Here is a 6845-nt window from a genome sequence, read left to right as displayed (position 1 = left end):
ACCGGCTCAGAAGACCGGCCCACATCCACGGTCACGGGCTTATCCGGTTAAGGACCGTTTAAGCCCAGAAGCCCACTTGTCACCCTTACGACAGTCACAACCATCAAAGGCTTTATTACCATTGACTAAGTAACATATATAAAATGAAGTTTTTGCCTATAGATAATGGTACTAAACTTTTAACACCTCAATGTTTCCCCATTTATTTTTCTTAATAGAAATTAACCTAAATAGTCACTCGTATAACCACTTAAACTATAATAGCGAGTGCATGTATTATATATTTTTAATTCATGTATGAAATGTATATAACCTTGTATAATCAGCATTTAATTCAAATATATCAATTAGAAAAATAAATAGTAAATTCGGCCGGCTATTTTTTGTAAGATCCCCTATTTTTACGGCTACGAGTTAATGAGGGCCACTTGTCTCACTGGTAAATACTTACCCACACATAGTGTTTACACCAAATCAAGCAGTTTGACCATGACGTTCACAATTTAAAATGCTAATGCATATCATTTAACCATATTTAAGTAAAAAGTAGACTACATCAGTGGCGAAACCAGGAAATTCAATAAGGTGTTCAAATTTGAACACCCTTTGCCAGTGGGCTATGCAAGCGTGTTCAAAGTCAATGTTTAATCAATAACAAGTAATATTTTACCTTATACGTGGTATAATTTTTCGGCGAAGGATGGTTAGTTGACCATCCTTAGGGCAACATAGCTTCACCCCTGGACCAGTGGCGGATCTAGAGTACAGCTACTGGGTTCCCGGGAACCCAGTAGCTTTTGCGTAGACCCTATATTTCTATTAACAATCCACTAAATATTTATAAATATCTAACTGTGAACTCAGTTATTATTGTATATTAATTTGAGAATATGACAGGAGCCCATATACTTTAAATCCTGGATCGGCCTCTGCCCTGGACTACATACAAGACATATGTTATGTATTAATTTTCTTGATGTAAACACTGGGTCGGGAAAGTTTTTACCTGTCTCACTAATTACCCACTAAACTTTCACTACTCTGCAGAGCACTTATAAATATGCCATCCCTTGTTAAGTCCTCCCATTCCACTTCTGCTTCTTGATGTAGCAAAATTCTCAAGGAAGTAGAAATTAAAAACAAGAGCAAGAACAAGATGCCGCTAAAACTAGTGGTAGCTGTGTTTTTGGTGGCACTACTAGTGGTGAATACAGGAGCAGAGGATCCTTACAGATTCTTTGCATGGAATGTTACTTATGGCACCATTTATCCTCTTGGTGTTCCCCAACAGGTTGTTTTTTCTTTTTTCATGTTGTGTTCAAGTAATATGTGAAAAGATTGCCCTTCAATTTTATCATGGTTTGTTTGTGATAAGCTTACAGTACCGTGTGTTTCTGTGTATAGGGTATTCTGATCAATGGCCAATTCCCTGGTCCTGACATTTACTCTCTCACCAACGATAATATTATTATCAACGTCTTCAACGGCTTGGATGAACCTTTTCTTCTTTCCTGGTAATTTCCCTCATCAACATCCCCTTTCATAAGTTTCATTATCTTTCTTTGTGTTCAGTCAATCTCAACGTATACTCAGTTTTCGGGAGATAATATTTTGATAAACACATGCAGGAATGGAGTGCAAAATAGGAGAAACTCATACGAAGACACGGAGTATGGGGAACGACGTGCCCAATACCACCCGGGAAGAATTTCACATACATTTTGCAAATGAAGGATCAAATTGGGAGTTTATACTACTTCCCTTCTCTTGCATTCCACAAAGCTGCAGGTGGTTTTGGAGGCATCAGGATCCTTAGCAGGCCCCAAATTCCTGTTCCTTTCCCTGATCCTGCTGGCGATTTCACTGTACTTATTGGTGATTGGTACAAGAAGAATCACACGGTACTGTTACTCTCGCTAACAGTTTAAGATTTATTTGTTGACAGTATAAATGAATTTTCCGCGATCAATATCATTTAGTTAATTAACTCTAAAAAGTTATCGACTCATTTTTTTCCCTTCAAGTTACGAAGACATGTTTAACGTAGACATTTTCCTGCAACTGAATACAAAGTGAATGCTCCACTTTAACTCTTCTTTAATGCATATGCATTGTTTTTAGGTTGCACTTTATATACATAGACAAAAATATACTAAACAAATTTGCATGAGATTACCCTCATTCTGAACCCATAGGATCTAGCTTCTGAATTCACCTTTGTCTTCCGCTTAATCTTTATCGTAGTGAGCTATTACAAATCACGAGAAGTGGTTGATAGGATAAAACTTTTAAGTTTTATCCAATCACAAGGTAAACATCTTATTACCTGACTTTTGGAGAGTAATTTGTTTGAGAAAAAATTATGGAGAAAAAACTGTTCACTGATAGTGGAAAATTGTGGAATGTGTTGGAAGTATTTTGTGAGTGGAATAATTTTTCTTTATTCTATAAGTGCATCAGTGCATTTCTCCACCCAAAAGTTTTACAGGATGTCTAAAAAACAACCAAACAACTTTACTTAATATCTTTCTAGATAAAGTTGAAATAGGTTTCATGAAGTAGATGTATAAAAACAACAATAATAACTGCACTTCAATCCCAAATAAGTTGGGGTTAGCATTGTGGATCCTCATTCCTTTGATTTAGCTCAACTCATATCATTATCATGATTACCAAATAGAATATGAGTGCAAGTAAAAAAGATATGCATATGATAATAATAATAATAGTAGTAGTAGTAGTAATAGTAATAATAATAATAATAATAGTAGTAGTAGTAATAATAGTAGTAGTAGTAGAAGTTTTCTACCAAGTTTAAACCTATTACCAACTACTAGTATATATGTATCACCTATATGGATTTTTCTCTTTCATATTGTGTCCCATCTTTAACTAAGTCTGCATTGAGTCCAAGAATTTCTAGGTCTTTCGAGATAACATCCTTTTTATGTGATTTTAGATCTACCCACGTCCACTTTTAACACTTTCCCTCACTATAGTTTCACATCACCTACGGACCACTTTTCACTTTTAAACGTCCATTTATACAGGACTTGAAAGCAATTCTTGACAGCGGCTGAGTTACCTTTTCCTGATGGCATTCTTATCAATGGTCGTGGCCTTAATGGTGCTTTCTTCACAGTCGAGCAAGGTACAAACCATTGCATTTCTTCTTATTAACAGAGTTCTGAAAAGAACATCACATAAATAATATTCTTGACCAAAACCACTCTCTATCTCACAATGAGTTTCTCTATGTATGAGTACTGAGTACAGGCAAAACTTATAGACTGAGGATATCCAATATTGGATTGGAAAGTTCACTCAACTTTCAGATCGACGGACACAACATGACATTGGTGGAAGTAGAAGGGACACACACCATGCAAACCACATATTCATCCCTTGATATTCATGTCGGACAATCCTACTCTGTCCTAATCACAGCTGACCAAGCTCCTAAAGACTACTACATTGTTGTTTCGTCTCGTTTCACATCTAAGGTTCTTACTACCACCGGTATACTTCACTACAGCAACTCTAACAGCCCGGTCTCCGGCCCTCCCCGTGGTTGTCCAACCATCGAAAATGATTGGTCCCTTAACCAGGCTCGTTCTATCAGGTGTGACTTAATTGATTTCACCTCTTTATGATTCATATTTTCTTATTTTTGTGGGTTGATCGTATTTTTCGATCTAGCTTGGTACTCATTTTTTGTGTCTAGGACCAACTTGTCAACTAATGGACCAAGGCCAAACCTACAAGGTGTATACCACTATGGTATGATCAATATAACTAGAACTATAAGACTTGCCAACTCTGCTGGTCAGGTCAATGGGAAGCAGAGATATGCTGTCAACAGTGTGTCCTTTGTGCCAACTGATGATACTCCGTTGAAGCTTGCTGACTTCTTCAAGATTGGAGGATTCAGTGTGGGGAGCATAGCTGATGCCCCCACCGGTGGAGGAATTTACCTCGGCACATCTGTATTGGGCACTGACTACAGGGCATTCATTGAGATTGTATTCGAGAACCACGAGAGAATCATTCAGAGTTGGCACCTTGATGGCTACGCTTTTTGGGTAGTAGGGTAAGTTTATGAAGAAAAATAGTTGCTTTTACTATCTTTTATTTATTGAATTCTCTTAATGTTATTGCAGCATGGATGAAGGAGAATGGAGTCCTGCTAGTAGGGTTCAATACAATCTTCACGATGCGGTTTCACGTTGCACCACTCAGGTAAGATTAAGAAGGAAAAAAAAAGAGAGGAAGAAACTCTGATGCTACTCTACCCCAACAATTATGAGATAGAAAATTAACATGAGAAATATTTGGAGAATGCAGGTGTATCCTATGTCATGGACTGCAATTTATGTGGCACTTGACAATGTGGGCATGTGGAATCTAAGGTCTGAGTTTTGGGCTCGACAGTACCTAGGACAACAATTATACATGAGGGTTTACACCACATCGACCTCTTTACGAGATGAATATCCTGTTCCGAAGAATGCTCTTCTATGTGGCAAGGTGGCAGGCCGGCGCACGCGACCTCTTTAACCTAAGCTGCAAATAAAAGCATTTCATAGCCAATAATTATTATTGCTGTTGTTATTGTTGTTTTGTTTTTTCATGGTGAATCAGGCAAAGTGAAAAAAAAAAAAAGATTTTAATTTGATTTATGATAGGATACGTGTATGCTGCTATAGGTAAACAGCCTCAGAGAGCAATGTCAGGACTAAGAGGGTGTCAGGACTAGCTTCTGCTTATTACTGCTCCTATTAGTTTACCGCTTCTAGTTCAAACCACATTGCTCCAGGTCCAATTCATGATTTCGTTCTCCTTTTCCACATAACATTGCATTGTTTCGAATTAAAGCAAATAAATTGCTGTTTTTCCTATTTATCCGCATATATTCAATTTTTCTTTTTAAAAAAAATCTTTACTTCATTAGTTTCTTTTCTTGACAAAAAGTTATGGTCAAACATATGATTCACAAAGTAGTTTAAGTCAGAAAATTGAGGGGTACAAATGAACATACAGCCAAACATCTCTATAACAATATTTTTTTTATAACGAACATTTACTATAAAAGTCAAGTTCTTTTTGGAATATATTTTTTATATTATATTTGCCTCCCTATAATACCTTTTTATCAATAACAACAACAACCAGAGCATTACATTCTTTGTCAAATTATCCTCTATAACAACCATGTATAATCTCTAATATTACCAATAATAAGTCTAAAATTTTTACCAAATACTTTAAAATTTTAATTACTACTCATAATAAAAAATAATATGTTAGAACATACTTTTGTAATTAAAGATTTCATTTAATTCCATTAAAAGATATGCTTGTATTTATTTATCTCACTGCACAAACCTTTTATCGTTTTGAAGAACCTTAACCTATTGCTACTTGGACTTGATGTATTATTATATGCAGCGGAAGCAATCCCAGTATCAAAATCACATGTAATCTAGACAACTAGTATAAACGGGATTTGACGGGTTACCTCTTGAAGCGTGAATAAATCTCTTCTATCACGTGAGCCTTCAATTTCATAACTTTCAATGGAATCTCACTACTAGAATTCCGGAAAAAAGCGACCAAAAAATGGCGACCAAAGTTGGTCTGTCAAGAAAAGCGACCAACGTTGGTCGCCAAGATGGAGAAAATAATTAAATAATTATTCTAAATAAATTAGCGACCAAGGTTGGTCGCTAATGTGGTCAAAATGTTGACCGGACTGGTCAGACTTGCTTGGTCAAAGAAATACTCAAATTAGCGACCAACTTTGATTAAAAAAATTTATAAAATATAAATAAATATAATTTAAAATTAGCGACCAAAGTTGGTCGCTTCCTAAAGGGGAAGCAGATAGAGACCAACTTTGGTGGCTAAACTGGGACCCAGTTATAAAATTTTAATAATTATATATTATTTAAAAATATATATATAAAATATAAATAAATATAACTCTAAATTGGCGACCAATGTTGGTCGCTTTGCACTTAGAGACCAACTTTGGTCGCTAATCTGGGACCCAGTTCTAACGTTTAACAATTATATTATTATTTTAAATATTATATAAAATATAAAATAAATCTGATTTAAGTTTAGCGACCAACTTTGGTCGCTAATTTTAATTCCTGGACAATTAGCGACCAAAGTTGGTCTCTTTTCAGGTCAATATTGGTCAAAATTAAAAATAACTTTTGTATTTACTATCTAAATAATATAAATGTAAGCCGTTNTATATATATATATAGTATATAAACTATATATATATTTGATATTAAATATTGAATATAAAAATTTAGGATTTTAATTCAACTTAAAATTATGTACATATGTATGTATAGTGTATATATATATACACACACTATACTATGCACTTAGTATATATAATAGACTATACTATATCTACATATATAATGTACACTTAGTATATATAATACACTTAGTATATATAACACAATTATTGAATATAATACACTATACTATCTCTCTCTCTCTCTCTCTCTCTCTCTCTCTCTATATATATATATATATATATATATATATATATATTAAATTGAATTAAAATCCTAAATTTATACTACATATGTACATAATTTTTAAATTGAATCAAAAAGTAATTTTAATTTTTTTTTAAGAAATAGCGACCAACTTTGGTCGCTATTTTGGTCAAACGGTCAAAAAATAGCGACCAACTTTGGTCGCTAATTTGGTCAAAAAGTCAAAACTTATTTTGCTACCAAAATAGCGACCAAAATAGCGACCAAAGTTGGTCGCTATTTCTAATTCCAGTGTCAAAATCGGGTTTCCCCTCCCATTCT

General features: G+C 34.6%; 1 pseudogene; it reads left to right on the top strand.

Moving 5' to 3' along the window:
• Window positions 1157-4637, top strand: LOC109236213 (annotated as a pseudogene).

This window comes from Nicotiana attenuata, chromosome 12, assembly GCF_001879085.1.
Source record: "Nicotiana attenuata strain UT chromosome 12, NIATTr2, whole genome shotgun sequence".
Taxonomy (NCBI): domain Eukaryota; kingdom Viridiplantae; phylum Streptophyta; class Magnoliopsida; order Solanales; family Solanaceae; genus Nicotiana; species Nicotiana attenuata.
The sequence above is the reverse complement of the archived record's forward strand: the minus strand, read 5'-3'. Positions and strand labels throughout refer to the sequence as shown.